The 25,258-nt window shown below is 44.3% G+C and overlaps 1 long non-coding RNA gene across 1 annotated transcript in view; it reads left to right on the top strand.

Annotated features, from left to right (window-relative positions):
- The window catches only part of LOC115181964 (uncharacterized), a 30,137-nt gene extending 8,754 nt beyond the window's left edge, over positions 1 to 21,383 (top strand). Inside the window, exon 4 of the long non-coding RNA XR_003873580.1 lies at positions 21,277 to 21,383. This is a non-coding gene — a long non-coding RNA (uncharacterized LOC115181964). The remainder of the gene's footprint in view (positions 1 to 21,276) is intronic.
- Positions 21,384 to 25,258: the final 3,875 nt, after the last annotated feature.

Here is a 25,258-nt window from a genome sequence, read left to right on the forward strand (position 1 = left end):
AGTTTATGTGTCGGGGGGCTAGGGTCAGTCTGTTACATCTGGAGTATTCTCTTGTCTTATCCGGTGTCCTGTGTGAATGTAAATATGCTCTCTCTAATTCTCTCTTTCTCTCTTTCTTTCTTTCTCTCGGAGGACCTGAGCCCTAGGACCATGCCTCAGGACTATCTGGCATGATGACTCCTTGCTGTCCCCAGTCCACCTGGCCATGCTGCTGCTCCAGTTTCAACTGTTCTGCCTGCGGCTACGGAACCCTGACCTGTTCACCGGACGTGCTTGTTGCACCCTCGACAATTACTATGATTATTATTATTTGACCATGCTGGTCATTTACGAACATTTTAACATCTTGACCATGTTCTGTTATAATATCCACCCGGCACAGCCAGAAGAGGACTGGCCACCCCTCATAGCCTGGTTCCTCTCTAGGTTTCTTCCTAGGTTTTTGGCCTTTCTCAGGAGTTTTTCCAACTGAGTTTTTCCCAGCCACCGTGTTTCTTTCACATGCATTGCTTGCTGTTTGGGGTTTTAGGCTGGGTTTCTGTACAGCACTTTGAGATTTCAGCTGATGTACGAATGGCTATATAAATAAATTTGATTTGATTTGATTTAATGTGAAACATCCAGAGGTGTTGGGGTCAATGGGAGTCAGATGGGCGGGGCACACAGGGAATTCACTCCAATGTCACAGGACTCCCCAGACACACCCCTTATTACTGGTGCAGGAAGGGAGGAATTACACACAGGACTCCTCAGACACACCCCTTATTACTGGTGAAGGAAGGGAGGAATTACACACAGGACTCCTCAGACACACCCCTTATTACTGGTGAAGGAAAGGAGGAATTACACACAGGACTCCTCAGACACACCCCTTTTTACTGGTGAAGGAAGGGAGGAATTACACACAGGACTCCCCAGACACACCCCTTATTACTGGTTAAGGAAGGGAGGAATTACACACAGGACTCCCCAGACACACCCCTATTACTGTTGATGGAAGGGAGGATTTACACACAGGACTCCCCAGACACACCCCTTATTACTGGTGAAGGAAAGGAGGAATTACACACAGGACTCCTCAGACACAGCCCTTGAGAAGTGTAGTACTCTAATCCGAGCCAGGTCTCATGCAAATGATCAACATGCAATTTACAGTAAGTCGTTTTCCTTTTTTCCAGTAAGAAGCATCTTACACGCTGACTCTCACACAGAGCTGTTTTTACACTCATTCACACTTCTGTACTTAGTGACACCATACTGTCCTCTGATAAACAGGAAGTTGGTAGAGTAGTGTGCAATGCAGTTAGTGTCTCTCCACTTGTTTTGATGTAGATAGAGAATGAGAAAGAGGGAAGGAGAAGTGTGAGTAATTGTAGACATTAGGCCCTCTCTGAAAAAAGACAGAGACATCTCTGAGTAAATATTCTCCCTGGTGTCCATGTCACTCAGGAGACAGTAGGTAATATTGTGAGTGCTCCGTCTTGCATTGAGCTATCTACTGTTCATCCTGCTGCTGGTGTCAACATCATATCAGAGTGTCAGTTTAAACCACTGCTTAAAGTTTAACAGGAAGTGGACCGCCAGAGTTTCAAATGGTGTGAATGTTATCACCACTGAAAAACCTTTGAGATAGATGCAGACATACATTCTAATACATATCTCTGAATAACTCTCCTCACTGAGACAGTAGAGATTAAAATAACTATACATGGCCATCGATGGTGTGCAAGGTGAAATGGGATAAACTACTAACAGTATGAAACATTAGATTAGACTTATCTGCTGTTTATGTCCTGCAGCTATCACGTTGTAGCAGTATGTAGAGTTAGACCTAACTTCTCTGCTGTTTATGTCCTGCAGCTATCACGTTGTAGCAGTATGAAGAGTTAGACCTAACTTCTCTGCTGTTTATGTCCTGCAGCTATCACGTTGTAGCAGTGTGAAGCGCACCTGTGCACATGCTCAGTCATTTTTTGCAATACACCGTCTTGCATCTTGTCACGCCCTGACCATAGACAGCCCTTGGTCCTCTATGGTGTAGTAGGTCAGGGCGTGACTAAGGGGTGTTCTAGGACCAAGCAGCGTGTATATGAGGTAAAGGAGTTTTGGACTTGGGAGGACATGAGAGAACACAAGACCCTTCCTTAGCAGGAGTCGCCAAGGAGCACAGGGGGACAGCGACGGCGCCGGGGACGGCGGCCACAGGAACCCCAAGATTTTTTTGGGGGGGGGGCACATGGAGCTGGCGGCTGATCAGAGGGAAGAGACGGTCAGGGAGGCAATGGAGAAGTTGGGAGAGAGATGAGAGAGATGTTGTGCAAGTGTGTTCTGCTCAACATACGACCAGAGGATCCGGTTAGCAGTCTGGTGAATCCCCCCCAGTCCGGTACGCCCTGTGCCAGCTCCCCGCACTCGCCCTGAAGTGCGCGTCACCAGTCCGGTGCAACCTGTACCGGCTCCACGCATCAGGCCTCCAGTGCACATTCACAGTCCAGAGCTTCCGGCGACGGTTCACAGTCCAGAGCTTCCGGCGACGGTTCACAGTCCGGAACCTCCAGCGACGGTCCACGGTCCGGAACCTCCAGCGACGGTCAACGGTCCGGAACTGCCAGCAACGGTCAACGGTCCGGATCCTCCAGCGACGGTCAACGGTCCAGAACCGGTGCCCATTCCAGGCACGGCGTCCGGTCCCGCTCCATGGCAGGAGCCTTCCTCTGCGCCGGTGCCCAGTCCAGGCATGGCGTCCAGTCCCGCTCCAAAGCCCGTGTCAGCTCCCCGCACTCGCCCTGAGGAGCGGGGAAACAGTCCGGTGCCACAGAAACCCCAAGATTTGTTTTGGGGGGGGCACATGGGGCGGTCGGCTGGGCAGAGGAGAGAGCCAGAGACCGTCTGGCAGTCGATAGAGGAGTTTAATGAGAGATACCGGAGAGAGGAATTAGCGAGGAGTGCAGTCGCCCTGAAGTGCATGTCACCAGTCCGGTGCCACCTGTACCGTCTCCACGCATCAGGCCTCCAGTGCTCATTCACAGTCCGGAACCTCCAGCCACGGTCCACGGTCCGGAACCTCCAGCCACGGTCCACGGTCCGGATACTCCAGCGACAGTCAACAGGCCGGAGGCTTCTTCTGCGCCGGTGCCCAGTCCAGGCACGGCGTCCAGTCCCGCTCCATGGCAGGAGCCTTCCTCTGCACTGGTGCCCAGTCCAGGCACGGCGTCCAGTCCCGCTCCAAAGCCGGAGCCTTCCTCTGCGCCGGTGCCCAGTCCAGGCACGGAGTCCAACCCAGCTCCATGGCCAGAGCCCTCCTTTGCGCCGGTGCCCAGTCCAGGCACGGCGTTCTGCCCGGCGCGATGGCCGGATCCAGGGTGTGAGCGGGGGCTACGACCTGCACCGGAGCCGCCACCGACACTAATCACCCCTTACCCTCCCCATTTGGTTTCAGGTTTTGTTGCCGGTGTCCGCACCTTTGGGGGGGGTACTGTCACGCCCTGACCATAGAGAGCCCTTGGTTCTCTATGGTTTAGACGTAATGCAGCATTTCCTAAACTCTAAACTAAAATAATTAACTCTTCATCATCAAGCTGTATTAGTAGAATCCACTGTGTAGTGATATGTAACCTCTCAGAACTACAGTCATGCTCTGTGATGTGTGTGTGAACTCACAGGGTCCCATTTTACTCCATGTAAATATATTGTCACTTCAATGCTTTAATCACATGTTAAAATTTATCTACACTGTGGTAAACTAAACTAATATACACTAAATATACAAACTATTCTACACTGTGGTAAACTAAACTAACATAAACTAAATATACAAACTATTCTGCACTATGGTAAACTAAACTAATATAAACTAAATATACAAACTAATCTTCACTGTGGTAAACAAACATGGTTTTCAGAAAATAAGTCTGTGGTCACATGGTGGTGGTTAGTGTCATACTATTGGTTAGACAGTTTCCCCTTTAATGAGGTTGACAGTTAAAACTGTCTCTTACATTAGACTGAGTCACACAGAGACTCCAGCTGTGCAGAGAACAGACACAAACCTACAACTGAGATAACAGCAGACTTTACAGCAGTAGAAGTTACAGCAGTAGAAGTTACAACAGTAGAAGTTACAACAGTAGAAGTTACAACAGTAGAAGTTACAGCAGTAGAAGTTACAACAGTAGAAGTTACAACAGTAGAAGTTACAACAGTAGAAGTTACAGCAGTAGAAGTTACAACAGTAGAAGTTACAGCAGTAGAAGTTACAGCAGTAGATGTTACAGCAGTAGAAGTTACTGCATTTGAACACACGTGTGTAAAGATGTCAGAGGAAATCTATGAAAACAGCGATGGATTTAGAGGCAAAAAAATAAATGAAATAGAGGCCATGGATTTTAATGATCAAATATACAACAACGAAAGACACATCATGCCCTGCAAGAAGGATGGAGTTGGTGATCAACATTCAGGTAACAGTTTATCCTGGTGTAGTGCTTGACACTGACACATACTTACACCCCAACACACATGCACATGCACCCGCACACACACTCAACTTTTTTGCACTAAATTTCCTACACTGACTATATGCATACACACTGGATTCTACAACAGGCTCACACATACTGACACTGACACCACACAAAACATAAATACAGACATTTCTCATTTACATAAATATTCACACCCAAGTCAATACATGTTAGAATCACGTTTGGCAGCGATTACAACTGTGAGTCTCTGGGTAAGTCTCTAAGAGCTTTTTCTTTTCAAAATTCTTCAAGCTCTGTCAAATTGGTTGTTGATCATTGCTTGGCAACCATTTTGAAGTCTTATCATAGATTTGCAAGCAGATTTAGATCACAACTGTAACTTTGCAAACTCCAGTGTAGATTTGGTCTTGTGTTCTTGGTTGTCTGGTGGAAAGCAGACTGAACCAGGTTTTCTTCTAGGATTTTTCCTGTACTTAGCTCCATTCTATAATTTTTTTATCCTGAAAAACTCCCCAGTCCTTAACAATTACAAGCATACCGATAACATGATGCAGCCACCACTATGATTGAAAATATTGAGAGGTACTCAGTAATGTGTTGTGTTGGATTGCCCCCCTGTATTCAGGACAAAAAGTGAATTGCTTAGCCACATTTTTTTGCAGTATTACTTTAGTGCCTTGTTGCAAACAGGATGCATGTTTTGGAATATTTTTTATTCTGTACAAGCTTCCTTCTTTTCACTCTGTCAAGTAGGTTAGTATTGTGGAGTAACTACAATGTTGATCCATCCTCAGATATCACCCTTCCGTATCTGTGGTGAAATGTGGCAGAGCTAGAGCGATGTTTGTCAGACCATGAGACATCCTAAAAATTGGTCTTCTCTCGAAATCTTACGTAGCGTCTGAACGGTTTGGCCTACAAACTATTATAACCGCTCTATTGAAAGATGAGACTCTCACAAACGGGATGGGGTTCTCCATTTAGGACGTCCACAAGACTCACAAGACTCTGAAGGTCCCCAGTACCAGTTTAAAACATTTATGGACGTATATATGGAGATAGTTTAGTGCCTAAAATAAGGGATAAATATATATAAAAAAAATACATGTTTCCTGATCTTTCTAAAATCTCTCAGATTTAGGGCACTTCAGAACAAACTTCCTTTTGATTTTTTTGGTGACTATCTGTTGATCCATGTAGTGAATCTGTTATTCAATGTGTTTCTATTGGCTAATAGCGGAAATGCCAAATTCAATGCTTCATGCAATCATTTTTTTCAATATTTTTTATACATTAACAGGTCTTAAAATTATAAATGAAATAGCTAAATAATCCTTGGTATCTTAAAACAATTCCATATGTTGGCTCAGACCCTCCCCCCCCCCCCCCCCCCCCCCGGCTCAGACCCTCCCCCTCCCCCGGCTCAGACCCTCCCCCCCTCCCCGGATCAGACTGTAGAGGGTTAAACACTATAATTACACACAGAGTGATTCATTGCAACTTATTATGTGACTTGTTAAGCAAATGATTCCTGAGATTTTTTAGGTTGAAGTGGTCGAATACTTATTGAATCAAAACATTTCAGTTTTTCATTTTATATATAAAAATATTATGTTATAACAGGTCAGTATATATATATATATATATATATATATATATATATATATATATATATAAAACATAATTCCTCTTTGACATTATGGGGTATTGTGTGCAGGTCAGTGACAAAACATCGTTTAAAAGTCAGTCAGTAACAACAAAATGTGGAAAAAGGCATTTTTCTGATGGCACTAGCTACCTCTATTACCTCGTACCCCTTCACATCTGCTTGGTACTGGTACTCCCTGTACATAGCTACCTCTATTACCTCGTACCCCTACACATCAGCTTGGTACTGTTACTCCCTGTACATAGCTACCTCTATTACCTCGTACCCCTTCACATCTGCTTGGTACTGGTACTCCCTGTACATAGCTACCTCTATAACCTCGTACCCTACACATCAGCTTGGTCCTGGTACTCCCTGTACATAGCTACCTCAATTACCTCGTACCCCTACACATCAGCTTGGTCCTGGTACTCGCTGTACATACAGTGCATTCAGAAAGTATTCACACCCCTTGACATTTTCCACATTTTGTTACGTTACAGCCTTATTCTAAAATGTATTTAATTGTCACGTCCTGGCCAGTATAAGGGTTAATTAGTATTGTAGTTTGGTCAGGACGTGGCAGAGGGTATTTGTTGTATGTGGTTCAGGGTGGTGTGTTTGTTAAAACCTGTTGGGGCTAGGGGGCAGTATTTACACGGCTGGATAAAAAACGTACCCGATTTAATCTGGTTACTAATCCTACCCAGTAACTAGAATATTCATATACTTATTATATATGGATGGAAAACACCCTAAAGTTTCTAAAACTGTTTGAATGGTGTCTGTGAGTATAACAGAACTCATTTGGCAGGCAAAAACCTGAGAGATTCCTTTACAGGAAGTGGCCTGTCTGAGCATTTATTTGCTTTCTTTGACATCTCTTCCAAAAACTAAGCCTCTCTGCTGTTACGTGACACTTCCCACGTCTCCAATGGGGTCTCAGAGCCCGGGAAAAACCTGAATGACGTAATTCAAAGCCCTGGCTGAAACACATGAGCGCTTTTGCTAAGTGGTCTATCAGCAGACAAAAGGCTTAGGCGAGCGCACTGCCTGCCCCCGCCTTTCTGTTTTTCCCTCTATTTACAGACAGGCAGATTCCCGGTCGGAATATTATCGCTTTTCTACGAGATAAATTGCATAAAAATTGATTTTAAACAGCGGTTGACATGCTTCGAAGTACGATAATGGAATATTTAGAAATGTTTTGTCACGTTATGCGCCATGCGCTCGACCGTGATTTACCAATCTGATAGTGTCTAGAACTCACGAACAAAACGTCGCTGATGGAACATAACGATGGATTATTTGGGACCAAACCTACATTTGTTATTGAAGTAGAAGTCCTGGGAGTGCATTCTGATGAAGAACAGGAAAGGTAAGACCATTTTTCTTATAGGAAATATGATTTTGGTGAAGGCTAAACTTGCCGGGTGTCTAAATAGCTAGCCCGTGATGGCTGGGCTATGTACTTAGAATATTGCAAAATGTGCTTCATCCGAAAAGCTATTTTAAAATCGGACATATCGAGTGCATAGAGGAGTTCTGTATCTATAATTCTTAAAATAATTGTTATGCTTTTTGTGAACGTTTATCCTGAGTAATTTAGTAAATTCCCCGGAAGTTTGCGGGGGGTATGCTTTTTCTGAACGTCACATGCTAATGTAAAAAGCTGTTTTTTGATATAAATATGAACTTGATTGAACAGACATGCATGTATTGTATAACATAATGTCCTAGGTGTGTCATCTGATGAAGATCATCAAAGGTTAGTGCTGCATTTAGCTGTGATTTGGGTTTTGTGACATTATATGCTAGCTTGAAAAATGGGTGTCTGATTATTTCTGGCTGGGTACTCTGCTGACATAATCTAATGTTTTGCTTTCGTTGTAAAACCTTTTGAAATCGGACAGTGTGGTTAGATTAACGAGAGTCTTGTCTTTAAATAGCTGTAAAATAGTCATATGTTTGAGAAATTGAAGTAATACCATTTCAAAGGTTTTGAAAATCGCGCCACAGGATTCAACTGGCTGTTACGTAGGTGGGACGATTTGGTGCCACCTAGCCCAGAGAGGTTAAAAGGGTGTTTGATTTAGTATTTCTGGGGTTTTGGTTTATGGTCTGGGTTTATGTATTTCTATGTGGAGTCTAGTGAGTGTATTTCTATGGTTGATTAATTGGGGTTGGGACTCTCAATTGAAGGCAGGTGTTTTCTCTTTGCCTTTGATTGAGAGTCCCATATATTGGGGTGTGTTTGTGATTCGTGGGAGATTGTTCTGAGCTTAGCCTTGTGCCTAGCCAGACTGTTTTGTTGTTCGTGGTTTCGTTTTGTTGTTTTGGAGTGTTCGTTTTGATTTAATAAATGTTCAAAATGAACAACCGCATGCCTGCTGCGTTTTGGTCCTCCTTCACCGACGACAACCGTGACATTAATACACATTTTTCCTTATCAATCCACACACAAAACCCCATAACGACAAAGCAAAAACTGGTTTTTAGACATTTTTGCAAATTTATAACAAAAACAAACACAGAAATACATTATATATATAAGTATTCAGACCCTTTACTATGAGACTCAAAATTGAGCTCAGGGGCATCATGTTTCCATTGGTCATCCTTCGAAATGTTTCTACAACTTTATTGGAGTCCACCTGTGGTAAACTCAATTGATTCAACATGATTTAGAAATGCACACACCTGTCTATATAAGGTCCCACAGTTGACAGTGCATATCAAAGCAAAAACAAAACCATGAGGCCGATGGAATTGTCCTTAGTGCCCCAAGACAGGACTGTGTTGAGGCACAGATCTGGGGAAGGGTACCATAACATTTCTGCAGCATTGAAGGTCCCGAAGAATACAGGAACACAGTGGCCTCCATCATTCTGAAATGGAAGAAGTTTGGAACCAACAAGACTCTTCCTAGAGCTGGCCGCCCGGCCAAACTGAGCAATCGAGGGAGAAGGGCCTTGGTCAGGGAGGTGACCAAGAAACCGATGGTCACTCTGATAGAGCTCTAGAGTTCCTCCATGGAGATGGGAGAACCTTCCAGAAGGACAACCATCTCTGCAGCACTCCGCCAATCAAGCCATTATGGTAGAGTGGCCAGACGGAAGCTACTCCTCAGTAAAAGGCACTTGTCAGCCCGCTTAGAGATTGCCAAAAGGCACCTAAAGACTCTCAGACCATAAGAAACAAGATTCTCTGGTCTGATGAAACCAAGATTGAACTCAGTGACAAAGTCCAGAGCTATGTGTGACCAGGGGTGACTGGGTATGGGAAGAGGGTGAAGCAGACCGGAAGTGGGTTTAGTGGAGGTTGTGTTACGGGCACAGACCGAGCAGGCTGAGACAAACTCCTGGGCATCTCTCTCTATAGTGGGCCACCAAAAGCACTGACGCAGAAAGGCGAGGGTCCGGTTCATACCAGGGTGACAGGTGAGGCGGGTAGAATGGGCCCACTGAAGAACATCAGAGCGAACAGAATCGGGAGCAAATAGAGCCAGGTCAAGCTGGTTCTGCTGAGCCTGGCGGATACGGGACTCGATCTCCCAGGGGACGGCGGCAACGATGCACAATGGAATCTGGTTTGGAACCAGTGTTGTCGGCGGTAACTTGCGGGAGGCTTGGTATTCCAAGAACCGGGGCGATAAGTAAGTGTGAAATTGAATCTACCGAAGAACAAGGCCCATCTGGCTTGCCGGGAGTTCAGACAATTGGCGGTTTTTGTGGTCTGCCCACATGATTAACTTCTTATGGATGGGTGGCAGTATTGAGTAGCTTGGATGACTGACATGCCCAGAGTAAAGTGCCTGCTACTCTGGCCCAGAAGCTAAGATATGCATATTATTAGGTATTATTAGATTTGGATGGGAAACACTCTGAAGGTTCTAAAACTGTTTGAATTATGTCTGTGAGTATAACAGAACTTATTTGGCAGGCGTAACCCCGCGGACAAACAATCCAGGATTTTTTTTTTTGAGGTCACTCTCTCTTCAATGGGCTTTCATTGAGAATCTAGAATTTTAAGGCAGTTGCTTGCAGTTCCTATCGCTTCCACTGGATGTCAATAGTCTTTAAAAATTGGTTGATGTTTTTCATTTGTGTAATGAAGAAGTAGCCCTGTTCAGAATGAGGGTAGAGGGAAGTGTACTTTTTGATAGAGGCGTACGACCTGAAAAGCACACCACTTTGTTTTCCTCCGGTATTGAACGCAGTTTATCCCGTCTTAAATTTGATCGATTATTTACTTAAAAAATACCTAAAGTTGTATTAGGAAAGTTGCTTGAAGTGCTGGGACAAAGATTACAGGTAACTTATGAGAGATTTTGCAGTCATATTGCGCAAGTTGCTCCCGGTGTTTTTCCTGGATCAAACGTGGACATTTTGGATATATAACGATGGAATTAATCGAACAAAAGGACCATTTGCGATGTTCATGGGACATATTGGAGTGCCAACAGAAGAAGCTCGTCAAAGGTAAGGCATGAATTATATGTTATTTCTGAGTTTTGTGTCGCGCCTGACGGGATGAAATATGATTGTCAGTGTTTGTTTGATGGGGTGCTGTCCTCAGATTATAGCATGGTTTGCTTTCGCCGTAAGGCCATGTTGAAATCTGACATGGTGGCTAGAAAAACAAGACGTTCAGCTTTAATTTGGTGTATTGCACTTGAAAGTTAAATATATATATTTTTAAAATTGAATTTGGCGCTCTGCCATTTCACCGGATGTTGTCAAATCAATCCCGTTAATGGGATTTCAGCCATAAGAGGTAACCATGGATGGCCAAGAACCAGGGGAGAGTGAGGACAGTCGATTATGTGCAAACTGATCCTTTGCTGGTGGTCTCCAGAGAGATGCAGGATGACAGGGACGGTCCTCTCCCAGAGACACTTTATTCCAAGATGGCGTAGCAGTTCAGACGTCCTTTGTCCTCCTCTTGTCGTGTCCCGTGTATATATATATTTACATATCTTTCTTCGCATATCTTTTTACATATTTTTTTTTCTTTCTAAAAACTCAACACACTCTCCTGCAACCCGCCTCACCAATTTAAAAATAAAAAAACGATTATTTACCTCAAATCTGAAATCCACAACAGAAGCTAGCCAGAGGTTAGCCAGTTCACTGGCTAACGTTGGAGTTCAGCTAGCGGTCCTCAGCTATCCATTAGCTCGAAAAGCTATCGCCAGTGTTTGTACAGCGCGACTCAGACCAGAGCATACCGGACCTATTCTCTCTCCATATCTCCAGATTTCTACCGCAGGCTCTGGACTTTCACACCTGGATCTTGCAGCTAGCTAGCTGCTACCCGAGTGACTATTGGCTAACGTCGGTCCCGGAGCTAACATCAGTTATTCCGGAGCTAGCCAGCTGAAGAGTTCCATCAGCCACTCCTGGGATACAATCACCTATCCGGACCTGCTTTGTGGCCGATGCGGAGCCCCATCGGGCCTTCACGACTGGACTACCGACGTTATCTGCCCGAGGGAGTTATCCAACTGGCCCCTCCGTCGCGACGTAACCTGAACGCCCATCTGCGGCCCGCTAATCGTTAGCTGTCTTATCGGCTGCTATCTGAATAGGTCTATCAGACAATTTTCTTGGGCCACTATAACTATAACTATTTTGCCAATTGGACTGGTCCCCCCTACCACACGGAACCCCACTAATCCACAGACGGAATCGCACGAGGTGACTAAAAACAGATCTCCCTCCATCTACTACCAGCTTGCTACCTATGGCTCGGCTAGCTATCTAATTCTCACTGGACCCTTTGATCACTCGGCTAAGCATGCCTCTCCTTAATGTCAATATGCCTTGTCCATTGCTGTTCTGGTTAGTGTTTATTGGCTTATTTCACTGTAGAGCCTCTAGCCCTGCTCATTAAACCTTATCCAACCTTTCAGTTCCTCCACCCACACATGCTATGACCAAATCTTCTGGCTTCGATGATGTTTCTAGAGACAATATCTCTCTCATCATCACTAAATGCCTAGGTTTACCTCCACTGTATTCACATCCTACCATACCTTTGTCTGTACATTATACCTTGAAGCTATTTTATCACCCCAGAAACCTGCTCCTTTTACTCTCTATTCCGGACGTCACAGACGACTAATTCTCATAGCTTTTAGTCGTACCCTTATTCTCCTCCTCCTCTGTTCCTCTGGTGATGTAGAGGTGAATCCAGGCCCTGCAGTGCCTAGCTCCACTCCTATTCCCCAGGCGCTCTCTTTTGATGACTTCTGTAACCGTAATAGCCTTGGTTTCATGCATGTTAACATTAGAAGCCTCCTCCCTAAGTTTGTTTTATTCACTGCTTTAGCACACTCTGCCAACCCGGATATCCTAGCCGTGTCTGAATCCTGGCTTAGGAAGTCCACCAAAATCTCTGAAATATTCATCCCTAACTACAACGTTTTCAGACAAGATAGAATGGCCAAAGGGGGCGGTGTTGCAATCTACTGCAGAGATAGCCTGCAGATTTCTGTCCTACTATCCAGGTCTGTACCCAAACATTTTGAACTTCTACTTTTAAAAATCCATCTCTCTAAAAACAAGTCTCTCACCGTTGCCACCTGCTATAGACCACCCTTGGCCCCCAGCTGTGCTCTGGACCCATATGTGAACTGATTGCCCCCCATCTATCTTCAGAGCTCGTGCTGCTAGGTGACCTAAACTGGGACATGCTTAACACCCTAGCCATCCTACAATCCAAGCTCGATGCCCTCAATCTCACACAAATTATTAATGAACCCACCAGGTACCACCCCAAAGCCGTAAACACGGGCACCCTCATAGATATCATCCTAACCAACTTGCCCACTAAATACACCTCTGCTGTTTTCAACCAAGATCTCAGCGATCACTGCCTCATTGCCTGCATCCGTAAAGGGTCAGCGGTCAAACGACCTCCACTCATCACTGTCAAACGCTCCCTGAAACATTTCAGCGAGCAAGCCTTTCTAAACGACCTGGCCCGGGTATCCTGGAAAGGATATTGACCTCATCCCGTCAGTAGAGGATGCCTGGAATATTTTTTTTAAAATGCCTTCCTCACCATCTTAAATAAGCATGCCCCATTCAAGAAATGTAGAACCAGGAACAGATATAGCCCTTGGTTCTCTCCAGACCTGACTGCCCTTAACCAACACAAAAACATCCTGTGGCGTTCTGCATTAGCATCGAATAGCCCCCGTGATATGCAGCTTTTCAGGGAAGTTAGAACCCAATATACACAGGCAGTTAGAAAAGCCAAGGCTAGCTTTTTCAAGCAGAAATTTGCTTCCTGCAACACAAACTCAAAAAAGTTCTGGGACACTGTAAAGTCCATAGAGAATAAGAACACCTCCTCCCAACTGCCCACTGCACTGAGGATAGGAAACTCTGTCACCACCGATAAACCCACTATAATTGAGAATTTCAATAAGCATTTTTCTATGGCTGGCCATGCTTTCAACCTGGCTACCCCTACTGCAGTCAACAGCACTGCAGCCCCCACAGCTGCTCGCCCAAGCCTTCCCCATTTCTCCTTCTCCCAAATCCATTCAGCTGATGTTCTGAAAGAGCTGCAAAATCTGGACCCCTACAAATCAGCCGGGCTAGACAATCTGGACCCTTTCCTTCTAAAATTATCTGCCGAAATTGTTGCAACCTTTATTTCTAGCCTGTTCAACCTCTCTTTCGTGTCGTCTGAGATTCCCAAAGATTGGAAAAGCAGCTGCTGTCATCCCCCTCTTCAAAGGAGGGGACACTCTTGACCCAAACTGTTACAGACCTTTATCTACCCTACCCTGCCTTTCTAAGGTCTTCGAAAGCCAAGTCAAGAAACAGATTACCGACCATTTTGAATCCCACCGCACCTTCTCCGCTGTGCAATCTGGTTTCAGAGCTGGTCATGGGTGCACTTCAGCTGTATACATCAATGATGTCACTCTTGCTGCTGGTGAGTCTCTGATCCACCTCTACGCAGACGACACCATTCTGTATACTTCTGGCCCTTCTTTGGACACTGTCTTAACAACCCTCCAGACGAGCTTCAATGCCATACAACTCTCCTTCCGTGGCCTCCAACTGCTCCTAAATACAAGGAAAACTAAATGCATGCTTTTCAACCGATCGCTGCCTGCACCTGCCCGCCTGTCCAGCATCACTACTCTGGACGGTTCTGACTTATGGACAACTACAAATACCTAGGTGTCTGGTTAGACTGTAAACTCTCCTTCCAGACTTACATCAAACATCTCCAATCCAAAGTTAAATCTAGAATTGGCTTCCTATTTCGCAACAAAGCATCCTTCACTCATGCTGCCAAACATACCCTCGTAAAACTGACCATCCTACCGATCCTCGACTTCGGCGATGTCATTTACAAAATAGCCTCCAATACCCTACTCAACAAACTGGATGCAGTCTATCACAGTGCCATCCGTTTTGTCACCAAAGCCCCATATACTACCCACCACTGCGACCTGTACACTCTCATTGGCTGGCCCTCGCTTCATAATCGTCGCCAAGCCCACTGGCTCCAGGTCATCTACAAGACCCTGCTAGGTAAAGTCCCCCCTTATCTCCACTCACTGGTCACCATAGCAGCACCCACCTGTAGCACGCGCTCCAGCAGGTATATCTCTCTGGTCACCCCCAAAGCCAATTCCTCCTTTGGCCGTCTCTCCTTCCAGTTCTCTGCTGCCAATGACTGGAACGAACTACAAAAATCTCTGAAACTAGAAACACTTATCTCCCTCACTAGCTTTAAGCACCAGCTGTCAGAGCAGCTCTCAGATCACTGCACCTGTACATAGCCCATCTAGAATTTAGCCCAAACTACTACCTCTTCCCCTACTGTATTTATTTATTTATTTTGCTCCTTTGCACCCCATTATCTCTATTTCTACTTTGCACTTTCTTCTACTACAAATTTACCATTCCAGTGTTTTACTTGCAATATTGTATTTACTTTGCCAACATGGCCTTTTTTTTGCCTTTACCTCCCTTATCTCACCTCATTTCCTCACATTTGTATATAGACTTATTTTTCTACTATATTATTGACTGTATGTTTGTTTTACTCCATGTGTAACTCTGTGTTGTATGTTGTCGAACTGCTTTGCTTTATCTTGGCCAGGTCGCAACTGTAAATGAGAACTTGTTCTCAACTTGCCTACCTGGTTAAATAAAGGACTTGTTCTCAACTAGCCTACCTGGTTAAATAAAGGTGAAATAAATAAAATAAAATAAAAAGACGGGCGAGGAGCGTTGTGAACTGATGAGTGGCAAAGGATACTTGTTCTTCACTGTGATATTATTCAGCCCATGGAAGTCAATGCACGGCCTCTGTGACCCATCATTCTTATTTACAAAGAAACACCAGCACCCACGTGAGGGGAAGAAGGCCTGACATGTCCTGCAACCAGGGAATCCTAGATGTTCTTCTCCATGGCCTCTTGCTTGGGGCGAGAGAGGTTATATAACCGGCTACAGGGGAGAGGAGCTCCAGGCTGGAGGTCAATGGTGCAGTCGTACGGCCGATGAGGCGGCAGAGACAGGGCGTGGTGCTAGCTGAACACAGGAGCTAGATTGTGACACACTGGAGGAACTGATGACAGGTCCGGAGGTTCTGGAATGAACTGGGGCAAAGACAAGGCATGGGCAAGGGCAGAATGTAGACAATTTGAGTGACAAAATTAACTCCAAGTGGTTGCCCTTCCGGCGGTCCAGTTGATCTGAGGGTTGGCAGCTTTAACCATGGATGGCCAAGAAGCAGGGGAGAGTGAGGACAGTCAATTATGTGGAAACTGATCCTTTCCTGGCAGTTTCCAGAGAGATGCAGGATGACAGGGACGGTCCTCTCCCAGACACGGACGAGGAGCTGTCCGTTGTGAGCGTTGGCATCAAGGTGTGAATCGAGTGGAACAGTGTCCAGGCACAACTGGGCAACGACACCAGGGTCCAGGAAACTCTCTTCGGCTCCTGAGTCGATAAGAGCAGGCAGAGGGAAAAGCCAGGCTCTGCAACACGAGGGCGCCGTCAAGCAGGGGTCTGGGGGGAGATGGGCAGGTGATTTGCCTCAACAGTATATCCCCACTAAATCAAATCAAATCAAATCAAAATTATTTATATAGCCCTTCGTATATCAGCTGAAATCTCAAAGTGCTGTACAGAAACCCAGCCTAAAACCCCAAACAGCAAGCAATGCATGTGAAAGAGGCACGGTGGCTAGGAAAAACTCCCTAGGAAAAACTCCCTAGAAAGGCCAAAAACCTAGGAAGAAACCTAGAGAGGAACCAGGCTATGAGGGGTGGCCAGTCCTCTTCTGGCTGTGCCGGGTGGATATTATAACAGAACATGGTCAAGATGTTAAAATGTTCATAAATGACCAGCATGGTCAAATAATAATAATCATTGTAGTTGTCGAGGGTGCAACAAGCACGTCCGGTGAACAGGTCAGGGTTCCGTAGCACTACTGCTGAGCACCACTTTTGCTGGACGCAGGGAACAAGTGGAGACAAAGTGACCAACCTGGCCACAGAACAGGCAGCTTCTAGTGCTGATTTGCCACTGCCTCTCCTCTGGAGAGAGACGGGCCCGGTCGAGCTGCACGGAGGCAGCCAGTCAGGAAGGAAATCTTGACCCGTTCACTAGCATAAGAGTTGGGCTGTTGCTCGAATGGTGAACATTGTACCAAAAAGGCTCTGTGTGTAGATTGATGAAGACAATTTTTATGGATGAGGGAAAAAAAACAATTGAATCCATTTTAGAATAAGGCGTAACAAAATGTAGAAAAAGTCAAGAGGTCTGAAAACATTCCAAATGCACTGTAGCCATGTTATTTTGACTTGTTATTCTTCTTAGTTTTTTCACTGTGTATTTATTTATTGTGTCACTATTTTTTACATTTTGTATCTTCAACTCGGCATCGTTGGAAAAGGACCCGTAATTCAGCATTTTACTATTAGCATACACCTGTTGTTTCTGAAGCAAATGACAAATTACGTTTCATTTTGATTGAAGTAGATGTTGGCAGTCATTTGGGTACCTGGACTCTGCATTATGTTCAAGCCAATCATCTGTTAGAGGTTCTGGAACTCAGTTCTGGTGGTCTGTTCCATGCGCTTTTTTAAAGAGAAACTGGACACATATGTTGACACCAACTACAACGCTAATAAAGAGCAAGTTCTTCTGGTAATAATTTGTGCTTCAGTGTTTTGTCAGTGGTGGAAGAGATACTCTGGAGCTGCTGCAGTGTGTCTGGGGCTGCTGTGTGTTCTCCTACTGGCTGGGATCATAGGCCTGTTACTCTACCGTGAGTTTGATATGTTCTCACTCAAACATTCTTCATCATCAGTGGTGTAATGACGAGGGTTCAATTACATTTACATTCCAGTCAATTACATTCCGAAAGTAAGCCAAATTTAAATTCCAAAAAATTGGAAATCAATTGGAATTCTAGTGTATTTCCTGAATTGACTGGAATTGAATGCAACTGACCCCAACCTTGGTAATGTCTGATTAACTTTTCCACTGTTACCTTGTTCAATGATCTCATTATTTCAGAAAGAAACCAATTGACCATTAACAACACCCTGACCAATGAGAGAGACCAGCTACAGACCAGATTTAACACCCTGACCAAAGACAGAGACCAGCTACAGACCAGTAACAACACCCTGACCAAAGAGAGAGACCAGCTACAGACCAAATACAACACCCTGACCAAAGACAGAGACCAGTTACAGACCAGCTACAACACCCTGACCAGAGAGAGAGGCCAGCTACAGACCAGTAACAACACCCTGTCCAAAGAGAGAGACCAGCTGCAGACCAGATACAACACCCTGACCAGAGAGAGAGGCCAGCTACAGACCAGTTACAACACCCTGACCAGAGAGAGAGGCCAGCTACAGACCAGTTACAACACCCTGACCAGAGAGAGAGGCCAGCTACAGAAAGAGATAGAACGTCTGAAACAATCTTCAGTTGAGAAAGGTGAGTCAAATAGTCTCATGACTGTTCTGTTTGACAGTCTCTGTATCAGTTCACATGTCACTAATAGAAAGGAATTTAACTTATATAAAATGAAAAATGATGCTTCCAAACCGTCCATTAGCTAGTGTCTTCCTTGAGTGTTTGATTGATACTTAATTCAATGTTGTATTAAAGTGACTAAAGCAAGAAATGTTCAACTTACAGTGTGTCCTCAAGGATGGAAAAAGCTTGGTAACAGTTGTTACTACGTCTCTACTGAGTCCAAATCCTGGGAGGAGAGCAGACAGGACTGCAGAAATAGAGGAGCAGACCTGGTGGTCATCAACAGCCAAGAGAAACAGGTGTGTGACAAAGAGAGAGGGTGACAGCGAGAGAGAGTGAGTAAGTGAGTGAGTGAGTGAGTGAGTGAGTGAGTGAGTGAGTGAGTGAGTGAGTGAGTGAGAGACAAAAAGAGAGTGAGACAGGGATGCAGTTTAAGCCCCACCCTCTTCAACATATATATCAACGAATTGACGAGGGCACTAGAGCAGTCTGCAGCCCCGGTCCTCACCATACTAGAATCTGAAGTCAAATGTCTACTGTTTGCTCATGATCTGGTGCTTCTGTCCCCAACCAAGGAGGGCCTACAGCAGCACCTAGATCTTCTGCACAGATTCTGTCAGACCTGGGCCCTGACAATAAATCTCAGTAAGACCCATGAATACAAATTCCATCTAGACACCGTTGCCCTAGAGCACACAAGAAACTATACATACCTCGGTCTAATCATCAGGGCCACAGGTAACTTCCACAAAGCTGTGAACAATCTGAGAGACAAGGAAAGAAGGGCCTTCTATGCCATCAAAAGGAACATAAAATTGACATACCAATTAGGATCAGGATTTTTTTTTAATCAGTTATAGAAACCATTGCCCTTTATGGTTGTGAGGTCTGGTGTCCGCTCATCAACCAAGAATTCACAAAATGGGACAAACATCAAATTGAGACTCTGCATACATCATTCTTTAAAAAAATATCCTCTGTGTACAACGTAAAACACCAAATAATGCATGCAGAGCAGAAAAAATCCAGAAAAGAGTCATTGAATTCTACAATCACCTAAAAGGAAGCGATTCCCAAACCTTCCATAACCAAGCCATCACCTACAGAGAGATGAACCTGGAGAAGAGTCCCCTGAGCATGCTGGTCCTGGGGCTCTGTTTACAAACACAAACAGACCCCGCAGAGCCCCAGGACAGCAACACAATTACACCCAACCAAATCATGAGAAAACAAAAAGATAATTACTTGGCACATTGGAAAGAATGAACAAACAAACTGAGCAAACTAGAATGTTATTTGGCCCTAAACAGAGAGTACACAGTGGCAGAATACCTGACCACTGACTGACCCAAACTCAAGGAAAGAAAAGCCTTGCTATTGAGACAGGCCGACGTAGGCAGACCTGGCTCTCAAGAGAAGACAGGCTATGTGCACACTGCCCACAAAATGAGGTGGAAACTGAGCTTCACTTCCTAACCTCCTGCCCAATGTATGAACCTATTAGAGACACATATTTCCCTCAGATTATTACACAGATCCACAAAGAATCTAATGGGTGAAATTCCAGTGTGTCATCACAGCAGCAAGATTTGTGACCTGTTGCCACAAGAAAAGGGCAACCAGTGAAGAACAAAAACAATGTTTATGTTTATTTATTTTCCCTTTTTTACTTTAACTACGTGCAAATGATATGACATTTGAAATGTCTTTATTGTATTGGAACTTTTCTAAGTGTAATGTTTACTGTTCATTTGTATTGTTAATTTCACCTTTGTTGATTATCTAGTTCACTTGCTTTGGCAATGTTAATATATGTTTCCCAATAAAGCTCTTAAATTGAAATTAAATGAATTGAGAGTTAGAGACAGAGAGAGACAGAGAGAGAGACACACATAGTAATGGCTATGTATTAACAATGTTGAATCTCTTCCACAATTACAGACATTAGTCAATTGGTTATGCGGGGTAAAGAAGTATGTCTGGATTGGTCTGACTGACTCTGCTACTGAGGGGACCTGGAAATGGGTGGACGACACACCACTGACCACAAAGTAAGAAATTCATGAATTCTGTGTCACCATGACATCACTGTCTGGAGTAGTAGGTTCAGAGTGGACAGTCTGATTCTATGTGTTGTTTATCCTACAGGTATTGGAACAGTGGACAGCCTGATTCTATGTGTTGTTTCTCCTACAGGTATTGGAACAGTGGACAGCCTGATTATATGTGTTGTTTCTTCTACAGGTATTGGAACAGTGGACAGTCTGATTCTATGTGTTGTTTCTCCTACAGGTATTGGAACAGTGGACAGCCTGATTCTATGTGTTGTTTCTTCTACAGGTATTGGAACAGTGGACAGTCTGATTCTATGTGTTGTTTCTTCTACAGATATTGGAACAGTGGACAGCCTGATTCTATGTGTTGTTTCTTCTACAGATATTGGAACAGTGGACAGTCTGATTCTATGTGTTGTTTCTTCTACAGATATTGGAACAGTGGACAGCCTGATTATATGTGTTGTTTCTCCTACAGGTATTGGAACAGTGGACAGCCTGATTCTATGTGTTGTTTCTCCAACAGGTATTGGAACAGTGGACAGTCTGATTCTATGTGTTGTTGCTCCTACAGGTATTGGAACAGTGGACAGTCTGATTATATGTGTTGTTTCTCCTGCAGGTATTGGAACAGTGGACAGCCTGATTCTATGTGTTGTTTCTCCTACAGGTATTAGAACAGTGGACAGTCTGATTCTATGTGTTGTTGCTCCTACAGGTATTGGAACAGTGGACAGTCTGATTATATGTGTTGTTTCTCCTACAGGTATTGGAACAGTGGACAGTCTGATTCTATGTGTTGTTTCTCCTACAGATATTGGAACAGTGGACATCCTGATTCTATGTGTTGTTTCTCCTACAGGTATTGGAACAGTGGACAGTCTGATTCTATGTGTTGTTTCTCCTACAGGTATTGGAACAGTGGACAGTCTGATTCTATGTGTTGTTTCTTCTACAGGTATTGGAACAGAGGACAGCCTGATTCTGTGTTGTTTCTTCTACAGTTATTGGAACAGTGGACAGTCTGATTCTATGTGTTGTTTCTCCTACAGGTATTGGTACAGTGGAGAGCCTAATGGTGGAGGAGCTGAGAACTGTGTGTATTTCTACTCCTGGTCATCAGACAAAGGAGAATGGTGGGACTATTACTGTTACTATGAATACAGATGGATCTGTGAGAAATAGGAATCATCCTCGGTACTCTCAACTGCTAAATAGGATTATGATAAGTACTATCAATCATAAACTATTTTCTGCTTTTTCAACTAAAATGTTCAAGTACATACAATATATAGCAATACAAATGTATTATACATTATAATAAAAATAACAAAACATATGCAATAACAATACAATGAACTGATAACAGAAGGACTGTTATCTTTATTGTCGTAGTAATTCACCACTAAGGACTCAAATTCAAAGGAAATGAATCCTGAGTTCACTGTTCAGCTACTGTAGGTTATTCTCCATATGGCTGAGTTCACTGTTCAGCTACTGTAGGTTATTCTCCATATGGCTGAGTTGACTGTTCAGCTACTGTAGGTTATTCTCCCATATGGCTGAGTTGACTGTTCAGCTACTGTAGGTTATTCTCCCATACGGCTGAGTTGACTGTTCAGCTACTGTAGGTTATTCTCCCATATGGCTGAGTTCACTGTTCAGCTACTGTAGGTTATTCTCCATATGGCTGAGTTGACTGTTCAGCTACTGTAGGTTATTCTCCATATGGCTGAGTTGACTGCTCAGCTACTGTAGGTTATTCTCCATAGGGCTGAGTTGACTGTTCAGCTACTGTAGGTTATTCTCCATATGGCTGAGTTGACTGCTCAGCTAATGTAGGTTATTCTCCATACGGCTGAGTTGACTGTTCATCTACTGTAGGTTATTCTCCATATGGCTGAGTTGATTGTTCAGCTACTGTAGGTTATTCTCCATATGGCTGAGTTGACTGTTCAGCTACTGTAGGTTATTCTCCATATGGCTGAGTTGACTGCTCAGCTACTGTAGGTTATTCTCCATAGGGCTGAGTTGACTGTTCAGCTACTGTAGGTTATTCTCCATATGGCTGAGTTGACTGCTCAGCTAATGTAGGTTATTCTCCATACGGCTGAGTTGACTGTTCATCTACTGTAGGTTATTCTCCATATGGCTGAGTTGACTGTTCAGCTACTGTAGGTTATTCTCCCATACGGCTGAGTTGACTGTTCAGCTACTGTAGGTTATTCTCCATATGGCTGAGTTGACTGTTCAGCTACTGTAGGTTATTCTCCATATGGCTGAGTTGACTGTTCAGCTACTGTAGGTTATTCTCCATATGGCTGAGTTGACTGTTCAGCTACTGTAGGTTATTCTCCCATATGGCTGAGTTGACTGTTCAGCTACTGTAGGTTATTCTCCATATGTCTGAGTTGACTGTTCAGCTACTGTAGGTTATTCTCCCATATGGCTGAGTTGACTGTTCAGCTACTGTAGGTTATTCTCCATATGGCTGAGTTGACTGTTCAGCTACTGTAGGTTATTCTCCATATGGCTGACTTGACTGTTCAGCTACTGTAGGTTATTCTCCATATGGCTGAGTTCACTGTTCAGCTACATGCTACTGTAGGTTATTCTCCATATGGCTGAGTTGACTGTTCAGCTACTGTAGGTTATTCTCCCATATGGCTGAGTTGACTGTTCAGCTACTGTAGGTTATTCTCCATATGGCTGAGTTGACTGTTCAGCTACTGTAGGTTATTCTCCATAGGGCTGAGTTGACTGCTCAGCTACTGTAGGTTACTCTCCATATGGCTGAGTTGACTGTTCAGCTACTGTAGGTTACTCTCCCATATGGCTGAGTTGACTGTTCAGCTACTGTAGGTTATTCTCCATAGGGCTGAGTTGACTGTTCAGCTACATGCTACTGTAGGTTATTCTCCAAACGGCTGAGTTGACTGCTCAGCTACTGTAGGTTATTCTCCAAACGGCTGAGTTGACTGCTCAGCTACTGTAGGTTATTCTCCATAGGGCTGAGTTGACTGTTCAGCTACATGCTACTGTATGTTATTCTCCATATGGCTGAGTTGACTGTTCAGCTACTGTAGGTTATTCTCCCATATGGCTGAGTTGACTGTTCAGCTACATGCTACTGTTGGTTACTCTCCCATATGGCTGAGTTGACTGTTCAGCTACTGTAGGTTACTCTCCCATAGGGCTGAGTTGACTGCTCAGCTACTGTAGGTTATTCTCCATAGGGCTGAGTTGACTGCTCAGCTACTGTAGGTTACTCTCCATATGGCTGAGTTGACTGTTCAGCTACTGTAGGTTACTCTCCCATATGGCTGAGTTGACTGTTCAGCTACTGTAGGTTATTCTCCAAACGGCTGAGTTGACTGCTCAGCTACTGTAGGTTATTCTCCATAGGGCTGAGTTGACTGTTCAGCTACATGCTACTGTAGGTTATTCTCCAAACGGCTGAGTTGACTGTTCAGCTACTGTAGGTTATTCTCCCATATGGCTGAGTTGACTGTTCAGCTACATGCTACTGTAGGTTATTCTCCATATGGCTGAGTTGACTGTTCAGCTACTGTAGGTTATTCTCCATATGGCTGAGTTGACTGTTCAGCTACTGTAGGTTATTCTCCCATATGGCTGAGTTGACTGTTCAGCTACTGTAGGATATTCTCCCATGTGGCTGAGTTGACTGTTCAGCTACTGTAGGTTATTCTCCATATGGCTGAGTTGACTGTTCAGCTACTGTAGGTTATTCTCCATATGGCTGAGTTGACTGTTCAGCTACTGTAGGTTATTCTCCATACGGCTGAGTTGACTGTTCAGCTTCTGTAGGTTATTCTCCATATGGCTGAGTTGACTGTTCAGCTACTGTAGGTTACTGTCCCATATGGCTGAGTTGACTGTTCAGCTACTGTAGGTTATTCTCCCATACGGCTGAGTTGACTGTTCAGCTACTGTAGGTTACTCTTCCATATGGCTGAGTTGACTGTTCAGCTACATGCGACTGTAGGTTATTCTTCCATATGGCTGAGTTGACTGTTCAGCTACTGTAGGTTATTGTCCATATGGCTGAGTTGACTGTTCAGCTACATGCTACTGTAGGTTATTCTCCATATGGCTGAGTTGACTGTTCAGCTACTGTAGGTTATTCTCCATGTGGCTGAGTTGACTGTTCAGCTACTGTAGGTTATTCTCCATATAGCTGAGTTGACTGTTCAGCTACTGTAGGTTATTCTCCCATACGGCTGAGTTGACTGTTCAGCTACTGTAGGTTATTCTCCCATATGGCTGAGTTGACTGTTCAGGTACTGTAGGTTATTCTCCATATGGCTGAGTTGACTGTTCAGCTACATGCTACTGTAGCTCAGTCTCCCATATGGCTGAGTTGACTGTTCAGCTACTGTAGGTTATTCTCCCATATGGCTGAGTTGACTGTTCAGCTACATGCTACTGTAGGTTATTCTCCATATGGCTGAGTTGACTGTTCAGCTACTTTAGGTTACTCTCCCATATGGCTGAGTTGACTGTTCAGCTACTGTAGGTTACTCTCCCATACGGCTGAGTTGACTGTTCAGCTACATGCTACTGTAGGTTATTCTCCATATGGCTTAGTTGACTGTTCAGCTACTGTAGGTTATTCTCCTATATGGCTGAGTTGACTGTTCAGCTACTGTAGGTTATTCTCCATATGGCTGAGTTGACTGTTCAGCTACTGTAGGTTACTCTCCCATATGGCTGAGTTGACTGTTCAGCTACTGTAGGTTATTGTCCCATATGGCTGAGTTGACTGTTCAGCTACTGTAGGTTATTCTCCCACATGGCTGAGTTGACTGTTCAGCTATTGTAGGTTATTCTCCCATATGGCTGAGCTGACTGCTACTGTAGGTTACTCTCTCATGCTACTGTAGGTTACTCTCCCATGCTACAGTAGCTACTGTAGGTTACTCTCCCAAGCTACTGTAGGTTCTCTCCGATGCTACAGTAGGTTACTCTCCCATGCTACTGTAGGTTACTCTCCCATGCTACTGTAGGTTACTC

The sequence above is a fragment of the Salmo trutta genome, unplaced genomic scaffold (assembly GCF_901001165.1).
Source record: "Salmo trutta unplaced genomic scaffold, fSalTru1.1, whole genome shotgun sequence".
NCBI classification, from domain to species: Eukaryota; Metazoa; Chordata; class Actinopteri; order Salmoniformes; family Salmonidae; genus Salmo; species Salmo trutta.